We start from the raw sequence: 13,703 nt of genomic DNA on the forward strand, positions 1-13,703 counted from the left end.
AAAATGTGTGTACATCTTCTGGTATTTTCCTCCAAAGATAGGATTCAGATATTCAGGACAAAACTTACCAAATTCCAAATGACATACACCATTTTCCAACGTGTGTGTGTGTGTGAGTGTGTGTGTGTGTGTGTGTGTGTGTATTTCTGAAGATCAGCCATGAAGCCTTGAAGATGCTAAGGCAAATACTCTACAGTGTCGAGTCTACACTGAACGATGGCACTCCAAGCCCCATCTTCCAGACTGTCATTCTCATCATGCATCACATGCCTCATCACTGACTGTCTCCCTCAGGCTTTTCTTTAAAATTATAAATAAGCCTATTTTCAGGGGAATTGTTACATCAGGAGTACAGGTAATATCACTCATCATACGTGAAAAGGTTAATCTACAAAATGAACACAATGAAAATGTTAAATTCTAATTATTCGGTATGAGGTGCCGAACCTCTGGACCTATTACTGCTAAAATGTAAAACACAGGGCAAGACAAGCCAGCGTCTGAGTCTTAAAACTTTAGAAAGCAGACTCTATGAAATAAACAGGATAATTAGGAGAGTTGCAAGGAGGCTACTGGGAATGTATCAAAGTTGGTACAAGGTTTGCTTGCCTAGCACGCGTGTAGACTTCAACCTCGCTTTGGTCCCCAAGGAGAGCACGCATTCACCGAACACACATGCAATCCCAGCACTTGAGAGGAGCACTTTGGAGGATCAGAAGTTCAAGGCCATCCTCAACTACAAAGCCTGTCTGGGCTACATGAAACCTTGTCAGAAAAGAAAATAGAATTAGAAAATGGATAACTTTCCCACTGTGTGATCCCTTTTGACATCTGGTCTCAGTGTGAGAGGAATGAACGGTCTCACACTCCGGAGATGAGCAGTTTAAGATGAAGTGGCTTTCTCAGAGTCAGCCAGAAGTATAGTGACGAAGACAGAGCTCTTTAAGCGGCATGGTTTGTATTGCTCATTCATTCATTCAACACACACTCAACGACAATTTGATGGATGGCAGGCACAGGAGACAAGTTGCTTGCAAAGTGGCTGTGGCCACAATTTAAAAGGAACATTGAGCCTGCTCTTTTCTTCTTTGAAGCAAAAGGTCTCTCTTCCAGGAGCACGAATGGAACCCAGGCACGGCTTCCGGGGAGTCATTAGGAGAAGGTCTCTTGTTTTCCATTGTAACTGTGAGGTCACGTCACTGCTCAGGGCTGCTCTGTGGAGGGAGAGAAGCAACTGCCTTGTGGTGCAGAAATTCCCATCACTCTTAGTTTTCCAGCCTTGCTATCACTAGCTGTGAGGTTCTGATGATCCTTGGGAAATATTTCACATTTATGCTTCTCTAAATTATTGCTGTCTTTGCTTTCTAGCAACTGACAACAGGCAAGCAAGATCAGGGTTTTAAAACATCGTGAGTGTTCATATCCTGAAAACTGTATATTAAGTACACATCCCCAGACTGTAAATACATTGATAATTACACTGGATATGGCTTATCAAATACTCAAATGAAAAAGTAAAGTTGGTCAGATTATACTTTTAAAATAAAATGAACTATATGCCAATTATAATAGATATCCTTCAAAAAATTCAGAAACATGGAAACAAGACAGGAAACTATAAATTCTGACCCAAAGAAAAAATGAATAGTTGTACCAGTGTCAGAAAATACAGGTTTTGGCTTGATCAAGCCAGACCACCTGAAACAGAGTACCAGGTGATCCTACATTCAAAACAGCTGGACAAAGCAGCCTTACAGACTACAGCCAGGATTTCTGAATCTTCTTCGAATCCCCCATGACAGTGCCCCTTACCAGCAGGAAGTAGTTTGGAATGAACGACGCCCAAATTCCCAAATATTGTCTATAAATGTTTGTTTTTATTTAAATGGACTTGGTTATATAAAATAAATAAATAAATAAATAAATAAATAAATAAATAAATAAATGAAAATACAGGATTTAGGCCAAGAAGCATTATAAGAGGTTCAAGAAAAAAACCCTCATATTGAAACCAGTTAAATCTTTCAGAGTAATACCATAAATCATAAGCATCATATATACCACCATATATATATATATATATATATATATATACACACACATATATACACACAAGTTTTGACATACACACATGGCAAAACTTGACAGAACTAAACAGAGAAATAAACACATTCATAATTATTATGGAAGAGTTTTGTACACTCTATGCTTATATCTCTATTCCCCTTCCTCATTGTCTAAAAGATTTCTCAATTATTTGCATTTCAAATGAGAGTCTGAAGCTTGAAATCAAAACTAGAAATAGCACTGATCACATATCCTAAAGAATTGATAAAAAATAACAAGTGCAAGTTATAATTTTCTATAACCTAATGACTCACAAAGGTTATTCTGTCTTTGACTGGAAATAAATTGGCTTAAATGGAAAATGGTACCCAGTAAACCAGGTGACAGAATCATTATTTCTTATGCACCCGTTGTGGAATAGGCACTATTTTTGGTGCTTAGTAAATGACAGGAAAAAAAAAAAAAAAAGAGGAAAGACAAAACCCTCCCTGTATGGAGCTTACATTCCACAGGGAAACTATAGCATAAGGAAATTAGCCAATGACACAAAGTATTAACAAAAATAAGAGCCTCAGAGAAGGAAACATAGAGAACAAGACTGGAATGAGGCAGATGTAAGGCAATGGTTTTACATTGTGGCAATATACACATATAACATAAAATTACCATTTTAGCCTTCTTTAATGAGTTCAGTGACATTACGTGCACTCATGTTTTTGTGCAATAATTAACACTACCCACCACCACAACTTTTACATTATGACAAATGGACATTTGGTCAGGCAAAATTGTTCAACACATAAGTTCGTTAGCTCTAGTCTGACAACCTGGGTTTGATCCCTGGGACTCAAGACAAAAGGGGAGAATCGGCTCCTACAAGTCGTCCTCTGGTCTCCACACATGCACCGTGGCATGCATGAGCCCACACATAAACATTCATGCACAAACCGTATAAATTAATAAATGCTTAAAGGGAAGACAGATGGAAACTATAACCCATTAAACACTGACTTCCTGTTCTCATGTTCCAGTCCCTTGTAACCGATTTTACTTTCCACCCCTCTGAATATAACTTCTGCAGGGATACTCTGGGTGTCTTCATAAGCAGGAAGACTGATTCTCTGAGTGAAGCACTCCAGAGATGCTAAAATTAGCAAGAATTGTCGATTGCCTAATAGAGATCACCTCCAAAGAAAACTACCCTATGAATGGAGTGTGGGGACATATGACAGCAATCCCAGCACTTTCGAGGTTAAGGCAGGAGGATCAAGGCCAGCCTGGATTCCGTGAGACTGTAGATGATATGGCAACACTACTCACAATGGGAAGGTTAAACCTTGGGGGGATGGGAGGGAAGACAAGTGGCTGCGGTGAAGGTTAACCAAATTAAGGGGATACAAAAGCCGCGTGGAAATTTACTATCTTGTAGCCAAGCTAAAAATTATGGTCTGTTAAATTGTTTAAAAGGAGTTGGATGGCGATATCCTGCATGGCTGGAAACAAGGCCATCTAAGAAACTGTGTGTTAGTAAATCCCCAGGGAAGGTATGGGGTGACTGTGAGTTGTTGAATGGAGAGTATGTGGAAACCTCCCAAACAATACATACTTTTGCCATTCTTTCCTATCGATGAAGACTCTGCACACCTTGGTTGTATGACAGAGAGGACATAGGAGCATCCTTACTCCTAGTTATCTAGAGGGTTCGATGCAGACTGCTATGGAGAAAAGATATCAACAGCTTTACCCAGTTATTCCCACTATGAAGAATCAAGATACCAATCCGCCAGGCAAGATGTATCCACTTGTCCAATAGTGGCGTGAATATATGGGGGTAACCAACTGTTTGCTGATTGGATATGAGGCTCAAGTCACAGTCGAAAATCCATGTACGGTACTGTTAGCCAGCTCAGAAGTTCATGGTGAGGGAAGCCATAGGCCCAGGTCGGAGGGACTGCTCCATACTGCCATTTATGTAAGTGGACTTAGCGTCAAACCCCCTTCTAAATACACATGCTTATATAGATAAAGGATCATCACTTACAACCTTCATCGGTGGAGCCTCCTTCCCATGAACTACAGTGAGTACAGCAGAGACTTTTGACTGCACAAGATGCAGTCAAAATAAGTTATGGTTGAGAGCTCAGCCCGAAACAAGATTTTTTGTAGTATCCCCTGTCAGGTCCAGGAAAACTATAGAGGAGAAAGTAAAAAGAATGTAAGAACTGGAAGATGGTGAGAGAGGGTGTGAAATGCCATATTATGGGCATGATATACCCACTGTGAACAAAATGGCTTAGGGGGAGCCCCAGAAAACATGATGGTCTTCAGGGCCATGATAGCAAGCTTAGTTTCTATATTAGAAATAAAAATGGTTGAATAGACCCATCTAGCCATTCTTTCCACGCTGTGTTTAGGTTTAGGGTGGCTGATGGAGGGAACAGGAACCCCTTCAGAGCTCCCTTCCAGCCTTCTTGTGGAAGGGACTACAGACAGAGAAGAGTGTACAGAGGAAGGACAGGAACAGAACACCTATAGGAGTGGGGACTAGCGGGTAACGGGATGAGACAAAAGGAACTTGTAGATGAGAAATCTAGGAGATGCTATCTGGACCGATTTGATGTTCTCATAGTTCAAAGCCAGCCTGGAGCGGAAGACCAGGGCAGACCTGTATAGAGCCCATGTGAGACCACCTTGAGGGTCTCAAAATAACTGGGCCAGACTCAGAGGGGAGGGGCAAGCAGAACAAGCAGCACATGCTGGCTGATCACGACTGTGAGTGAGTAAGGACCAGAGGGGCACTGGCTGCGTATACAAACTACCCCACTTGTCAATCCCATTCATGAAAAGACATGAAAGCAATGGCAACGGCTCAGTGAACGCTGAAGGTGTGATGCCAAGGGGCCGGGACAACCTAGGCTTTGGGGACGTGGGTTTGCATTCACTTAGCGCTGTGAGTAATGTGCAGTTCAAGAAGCAGGCATTGGGTTTATAGTTAAGTGTGAAAACATAATGGATTCATTTAAGGAGTCAGCAAATCTTGGGCCCAAAAGATGGAAGACCTATCGGGAGAATTAATTCACTGCTGCGAGCCTTGTTGTAAGAGGACATGACTCAGCAACTTGTGAGGTCCAGCAAGGACAACTGGTAGAGATAGGGTCTAGAGTCCTCTCGTGTTGGAATCCAGTGGTCGGGCGTCACCTGGGGAGGCTCACCAGAGCTGCATTTGAGCGTCTGAGGAGTGGCTACGTGGAGAAAAGGCTGGGCATTATTACCACCAACCCCAACCTCCAGGACCCCAAAGATGACCCGGAATGGAAGAAAGACGTGTGGGGGTGGGGGGAGGTAAGAAATATGGCAGAGAAGTGGGCAATTTTAGTAATAGGTTTACTATGAGACGAGGTCAGTGCGGACACTGGGCGTGGCGGTGCATGTCTGTAGTCCCAGATACTTGGAAATCTAAGCCAGGAGAAGCATGAAGAGAAAGAGGTCAGCTTTAGCAATGGCAGCAACTAGACCCTGGGCCAAAGAGGAAGAAAATAAGCATCTGTCCAGGAGGCCAGGACATAGTGGGTTCTCGGTGAAGGTAGGCATTTATTCTAGGGGTGGTGCAGAGGAACGGAGAGCAGAGACAGCCTACCCTGAGCTGGTGAGTCAACAATGCAAACTTAGCATCTGGATTCCCTTGCAGCCAGCGCTGTCAGAGCTGGCTCAGTTGCCTCTAACTCCTTGGGACAGCTCCTCAACACAGCTTCACTCCGGCTGTTTAGATTGACATTTTGGCTTTAGTGGTTCTAGAGTAGAGGTAAGTGTCTAGATTTTACTTTGGGTTGTGAGACTGGCCTTTAGCGGCTGAGCCATCTCGCCAGCCGCCCAAGTGTCTAGATTTTAAACAGGCCTGTCTCGGGATTCTGAAGGGCAGGGGCTTGGCAGCACTGGGCGGTATTACAAGTTCAGGTTTATATTTGTTAAAATATGTGTTTGTTTGTTTGTTTACTTGTTTTTATAAGTGTGTGGTTACCTAAGTGAGCTTCTGTGAGCCAGACACAGCAAGTTCTCTTAACTGCACAGCCATATCTCTAGCCCCTCGGGCTTGCATCTTAGGTAAACCTCGCTGGCCTCTCTGAGTATAGGGAAGTAAGTGTGCAGAGCTACAGAAAACCCTGGGTGGAAAAGCCGGTCTCAGTCTCATCTGAAAAGCATTTCCTGGATTGCACACATTAAGAGCATCATGCGTGGTCTGTTTCTCTTTCTGTTCATTCAAACTTCAGGTACACTCCTACTGTTTGTACCTGGATTTGTGCACAGGGAAAATCTTTTCCATGGTGCTGGGGATCTACCACACACCCTCAGGCACGCTAGGCAAGCACTCCACCATTGAACTATGCCATAGCCCCAGCCCTCTTCCCTTCTAAGACGCTGTCTCTTATTGAGTCCTTGGGAAAAGATATTGACCAGTGGAAATGAGTGAGCATTCTAACTCAGGCTGTGGACAACCCGGCAACTTCCTTTTATGATTTTCCTCAGGATCCTGCTGGTTTCATCAACAGCCTGGACTGTCCTGCCCGAGGAAAAGCTGTCCTTACCACGTATGGCCATCACCCGTGACAGCCTGGGAGACGGCCACAGGTGTGTGTAAATTACTGTGACAAAGCACCCCGACCAAGGGACACTTAGGAAGTTTATTTTGACTTATGGTTCCAGAAGCAGTCCACGATGGCCAAGTGGAGGCCTGGCGGCAAGGAACAGGCGCGGTGGCAGGAGCATGGGTCCTCACCTTCAAGCACAGGGCAGAAAAGGCAGACTGGGCACTGTGTGACTGTTTTCACTCTTAAAGCCTGTCTCCAGTGACACCCTTGCTCCTACAAGGCAACGCCTCCTAACCCTCCCCAAACACCCAGCATTGAAATACGTGAGCCTATGAAGAACAATCTCATTTACACTACCACGATGAGTAAGCCCCACACAAGTCAGAGGAAGACCACCCAGCTGATTATGCTGAAATTACCCATCCACAGAAACAAGGGCTCATCAGTGTTTGGGATGGCTTGCTACATTTGAGCAAAAACTAGCTGATTCACTCCCCTTGAGCTGCCGCACCCTCCCAAGCGCTGCTCTTTGTGTGGGACACTCCTCTCTCTTCCCCGCTTAGTCGTTCCGTTCAGTTCTGTATGCATCGCAGCTCGGGGATGTTTTCCCTGGTTTTTACTCACCCCCCTCTCCACCAGAGGCTCTCTTCCCCGTATGTTCTACTGCTCTGGTAGCAATGCTATCGTCGTGCTTTTGCATTTATTTGTTTTCATGATTTATTTCATTACGGTCCCCTTCCCCCCAGGTTGACTATGCGCTCCCAGAGTTCAGGAACAGTTCCCAGCACTTTGTAGATGCTCCCCGAATACTTACTAAGCTTGTATTTTAGTCCTGGAGCTCTTGGGGGGAGGGGTGGTCATTAAAAATGAAATTCTTCCTTACCTGTCTTTTCCTCCCAACCAGCATGGGAATTAAATAAATAAATAAATAGATAGATAGATAAAACCACAGGCAAGATATTGTTAAGCAATGTGTTTGATAATTCTTAAATCATTATGTAAATGTTAGTTCATAATTGTTAATGTTCTTAATTCTAGAGTGGCAACAGTTGGCTTTGAGGGAATTCTCCATCTCTGGTTCCCCTGAAATGGCCCCAGGCAGTTTCTTAGCAGCTACAATTATAGTGGCATAAGTAATCCAGTCTGAAAGCCCTGTCTAGCATTAACATGGGTATGTAAACATCTCTGCAAGAGCTAACTGGTAGCAATCTACAACCCCATAGATGCAGAATGCTGTTAGTGACAGCTCTGAGTTCAATTAAGGACTATTTACAAAAGCAACAGGGAGCTGTTTTCTGCCTTTTCTGAGACAGTTGACTCAGACTCAAGGAACTCTTGTTATTTACACTATGTGTATAAGGCTCTGATATATCTAGTTTTATTTCTTTTTTCCTCTCCTCCCGGGTCCTTTTCTTTTTAATTTTTCTCGTTGTTGTTGTTGTTGTTGTCCTCCTCCTCCTTCTAGAATAGTTTCACTGTATAGCTCATGCTGACCTCAGACTCATAGCCATCTTCCTCAGCTTTCCAAGTGCCCGGATTATACTAAAGCCTAACCTGCATTTCCTCTTTTCTGCTCCTTCCTTCCTAAATTCCTGCCTTCCTACCTTCATTCCTTCCTTCCTGCCTTCTTCAGTTCCCATTGCTTACATGGTAGTTCACAACCTTCTGTCACTCCAGTCCAGTTCCAGGGCTCTGAATGGTCTCTGCAGGTTCTGCATGGTACACATAAATTCATGCAGGCACACATACATTCACACACACACACACACACACACACACACACACACACACACACACACACACACAAATCAATCAATACCTTTAATAAATCTCAGGCTCAGATTATCTCTAAAATTCTCTTATAGTTGGAGTCTGTAATTTCCATTCCCAGTTTTTGTCCCTAAAGCTCAACATCCGGAAGAGAGTCTGTGAGAAATGGTGAACGCAAACACAGACATGCCCTCCAAGTACAACTTTGCTAAGCCTCAGTGTCCCTGACTGATAAATGTATTAAGACTCTAGCTTCAGAAATTTGAGATTAAATGAGACAATTGAAACAGGACACCAGAGTCATTAGGATGGTGCAAGGCATAGGGTAAGCACTTAGAAGTTTCAGGTATTCATATCATCATCGCCACCATCACTGTCATCACCTTCAATCATCATCATCATCATCATCTTCTTCTTAATTATCACTCTCCTCCACTCTAACCAGCCAGCAGGAAAGGCCTGGTCTCCAGTCTCCTGTGTCCATTCTCTGCTGACTCAGGCCCTGAGAGTTTTTCTCAAATAGCTCATGAGGGTGATGCTTTGAAGGGCATGTGAGTGTTTGTTCCTGAGCCACAGCCTGAGAGCAACCTGTGGACCTAACAGGGGCTAGGACACACAGCGGAATGGCAGAGCCTCTGCCTTTGGAGGCTATGGGGGAGAGATGATACACGCTGTGGTACCCTCAACTGCAAGCACAGAGCAGAGAGCTGACCAGCACTGATTCCAGGCAGCTGTGGGAATGCCTAGGAGCGGAAGGCCTCACTATCAAAAAGGGCAGAGATGGTTTTCTCTGGGCCACCGGAGGGTACCAGGTGAAGCTCTTATTAATTTCACACAAAATGGAAAAGGGCTTTTATTTGCTTAAGTGACTGTTACAGTGACCTTCTTGATCCTTTTATCACGGGGGTCCATTACAGCTGGAAATGAAGCTTTCTAAAATTAACAACCTAAGAACAGAAAGTAGTTTTCCAATGCTCCACAGCTCCAGAGGAAATGCCAGAGAGAGTTCATCTCCAGGGCCCTCGCAGGGGGAGCTTCGGCAGAGGGTGTCGCAATAACGGAACAATGGGGAAGACATTCTCATGACCAGAGCTCTGTTTTGGCTGTACCAGTTAAGTGTGTGTGTGGCTGGGCTCTGGCCACTAGCTTTTATTGACTTGACAAGCCCAACTCAAGGATGTGTAACAGATATTCCTGGCTCAGGTAACTCTTTGTTCTTTGCACAGCTCTGACCATCTCCACCCTTCTGGACACTGTTCTTGCTCTCCCAACAGGAAGAAATGGAAACAAAGCCAAACTTGCTCTGGGTTCCCTCTGACTGGTTATTGTCCTGTCTTCCACCCTGACTACTCAGTAACTTGAAAAACAATTAATTTCTACAATGCTGGTACTTTAGTGTGTTTTGTGCTGCTATGACGGAATACTTGACACTGGAGCCTGGGTAGTTTACGAAGAATATTTAGGGGTTAGGGCTCAGTCGATAGAGTGCTAGCCTAGTATGTATGAAGAAGCCCTGGGTTCGGTTCCCAGCACTGGAGGGAGAGGCCAGAAAATCAGAAGTTCAAGCTATACTACATATAAAATAAGAGGCTAGCCAGAGAAGGGGGGAGGTCTCATCCTTTTATCAGGAACCCGTGACTGTGATAACAGCATTGATCTAGGCACAAGGTCGCAATCCTCTTAATGGGACTACATCTTAACCCTATTTCATTGGCAATTAGGCTTCCAACCCATAAGTTTTGGTAGACACATCCAAACAATAAGTATGATGGTACATGCCTATCACCCCAGCAATGGGGAAAGAGACGCTGGAGGCAAGGAGTCTAAGTCAGCTTCTGGTCCATAGCAAGTTAGAAGCCAGTGTGTGCTAAATGAGACCTTTTAACCTTCCTATCAACCTTATGAGGGGGACACTTCTATTGTTCCCATTTTGTATTCAGGAACTAAGGCTCAGTACTTTAATTTACGATGTAGAAATCACACTGTTCATAAGTAGTTGAGCCAGAATTTGACCTAGACCACCAACATCAGAGCAGGTGCTCAGCCACTTGGTTCTTTTGGTTGGGGTGGGCTAACCTACTTCCTTCCTCTCCTCAGCTCCCACACAGTGTTTGTTCTGCACTAAGCATCTCCAGCTGGCCTAAAGTAGAACCGCTTATAGTGGACAGTTGTTAGGGTTTTGATGTTTAGCATGTCCGTTTCATTTTCCGGGGAACCCTCCGGTTCTCTTGGAATTGATGTTCCTGGTTGCTTTGGGTCCGGTGGATCTGAGATCAGATCTTTTCTTTTGCCTAGGCAGGATCTAGAATCACCTGATAGTTCTATGAGCATGCCTACAGGATATTATCCTGGCTGGGTGAATGCAGGTGGGGACTCTACCCCCTCTGGGTGACACCAATCCGTAGCTGAGATCCTGGACTCTACACATGGAAAAGGCAGCGCAGCGCATGCCCATCATCCGTTTACTGACTGTGGATATAATGTGAGCAGCTGCTTTTACCTAGACTTCTCCACTATAAAAGATGCACCGTGGACTGTGAGAAAAAAATGAACTTTCTGCCTGGTTGTTTGATCATTTTTTTTTTAATCATAGCAATGGGAAAGGAAACTAAGGCCCTGGCTCACTTTCAGTCCTATCTGTGAGCTTAGCCTCCCTTTGTATAATACTTCGCTGAGACAAATAGTCCCTGCATTATAGCTTTGCTGTGAGCATGATCGTTAATGTTGCAAATATAGGTTCTAACTAAAAGTGAGCGCTCAACGACAGCTAGGTCCTTTACCAGTGCTGTCATGATTCCACAAGGTGTCAATCACTTGACATGCTTCACACGCATTGCCCAAAGGTCAGGGCTACCATTTACTTTGTCTGGAAGAAAAGCTCACGTACACTTTGTTCCTTATCCATATTTCTAGTCACCCACGCTCCACTACAGACTCTGCTGCCTCCACCTTTGGTGAATGTACACGTTCCTTGGGTTCTCGCTTCTTTCTATAGGTCAGACGCAACCATCTATCACCTCAAGGATACCTCTTATTTTGACATGCCTGTGAGATCAGTATCTACAGGCCCCAGTTTCACAAAGTTTACTGGATGCATCGCCAAAGCTGAAATACTACGAAGAGGAGCAGGCAACGACTGAACGCCAACTAGACCCTGTCTGAACCCAGTACTTAAACTTTATTTCATTCTCAGAAACTTCATTTTATAGATAAAAACAAAACCGCACATGTAAGCCCAGAGAAGGGAATAAAGACTTTGACGATCATGAACCCAGAAGACGACAAAGTCAGGATTTGAACTGGGAACAAAGGCTTCTATCCAAAGGTTCACTTTTTTGGAGGAATGGGGGAATCTTCTGAGGCAGTTCTCAGGTAGCCCAGGCTAGAACTCCATATGTAGCCCAGGATGGTGTTGAATTCCTGATCTGTCTGACTCCCCCTCTCAAGTGTTGGGATTATAGTCATATGCTACCACATCTGTTTTTGGTGGTGATGGTGGTGGTGGCTTTGTCTGTTTAAGACAAGGTCTTCTTATGTAGCTCAAGTTGGCTTCAAACCTATAATCTTCCTGCCTCAGCCTATAGAGTAATAGGAGTATGGGCATGTAGTACCACACCCAGCAAATGCTCGCTCTCTCTCTCTCTCTCTCTCTCTCTCTCTCTCTCTCTCTCTCTCTCTCTCTCTTTTTTTTGGTGATGGTAGTGGCTTTGTCTGTTTAAGACAATGTCTTCTTCTCTGTGTGTGTGTGTGTGTGTGTGTAAACCAGAGGTTGACATCAAATGTCTTTGCCAGTCTATCTCTACCTACATCATCATCATCATTGCTGTTGTTAATACAGGCTCTCTCACTGAACCTGGAAGTCACCAGTTATGCTAGACTGATTGCCAGCAGATCCAGCCGTCTTCCTATCTCTGCCTCCCTAGTTCTTGGATGGCAGGAAGGCTTTTTACATTAGGTGTTGGGGATCAAACTCAGGTCCTTGTGCTTGAGCAGTAAACGCTTTACTGACTGGGCCATCTCCCAGTCCCCACAGAGTCCAGTTTATAATAATTCTAAGGTTATCTGAGGGGGAAAAATAAGATGATAGAATAAGACTTCTGACTGGGAGGGAGTTTCGTTGCCAAGAGATATTGGGCAATGTCTAGTGATAGTTTTGGTTCTTCCTAGTGGTTTTTGTTCCTGACATCCAGGCAGTTGCTGCCAGGAATGTTGTTCAACATTCTACCCTAAGAAGCCCCCTCCAATAAGGAATGAACCGGTCCAACAGCTCGACGGATGAGACACCCAACCCTGGAGAAATCAGTGCAAAGCAAGACAGTGTGAAGCTGGTGTGGGGCGTTGCCTTTTTAGGTGCAAACTCCCCCTCTTACCAACTGTGCAGGCTCCTCTACTTCCCCCTCCCTCCACCCGCAAGCCTGGCCCCTACCCCAGCTCGGCAGAGACTCAGGCTCTTGCCCACACCCACACTAACGTCTCTGAGCTAAGCACAAGCAGGGACTCATCTTCCTGCTCAGGCTCTTCTTCATGCTCTCTACGGTGGTTAAAATTACCATCTCCCTCCTCCTCCCAGGTGAGCAGCATTGTCCCTGATAGAGTGCCCTGCACCCCTTCAGCCAACATACCTTGCCAGCTGTCTGCTAACTCTCTGCTTAGCTTTACTGTTCCTGCTTTGCTAACACACTTGGGGCTAAAATAGCTTCTTACTCTCTCTTCCAGTCATGACACTGAAGGCACTTTATATCACCTGCCTTTGACTGTCCAGACCATGCGTTTCATGAGGAAGAGCTTTAAGGACCACCTGATCTATGACTGTAGGATAAATTCATGATGCTCTGGACCTTCCCCTGCAGTGCACAAAGTGACTCTCCAATAGCTCAGAGCCTGCCCGCATCCCACTCCCCTCCATGGGGGTCCAGTTCTGTCTTCTGCAATTGCTACCACTGGAGCAGAACCTTGCCATCACCCACAGATGCTGGCACACACGCCTGGCCTTCTCGGAGAACCCTCCACCCTTGCCTCCCACTTGCTAGACAGCCACATTTCTCAAAAGAGTTGTCTACACTTGTGCTCGCCCACTCACCCCTCAACCCACTGCAATCTGGCTTCCGATCCCTTCAGTCCATCCACACAGCCTGGGTAAAAGTCGCTAGCCTTGTTAACTGTCCAATGCAATGGATACTCACCTTCCAACCTTCACTGGACTGCATTTTCTGGAATATTTGTGAGTATTGGCAATCCCCTCTCTTTGGGAGTAATTTCTTCCCTTGATCTCTGGTCCTT

The sequence above is a fragment of the Phodopus roborovskii genome, unplaced genomic scaffold (genome assembly GCF_943737965.1).
Source record: "Phodopus roborovskii unplaced genomic scaffold, PHOROB, whole genome shotgun sequence".
In the NCBI taxonomy this organism is placed as follows: Eukaryota; Metazoa; Chordata; class Mammalia; order Rodentia; family Cricetidae; genus Phodopus; species Phodopus roborovskii.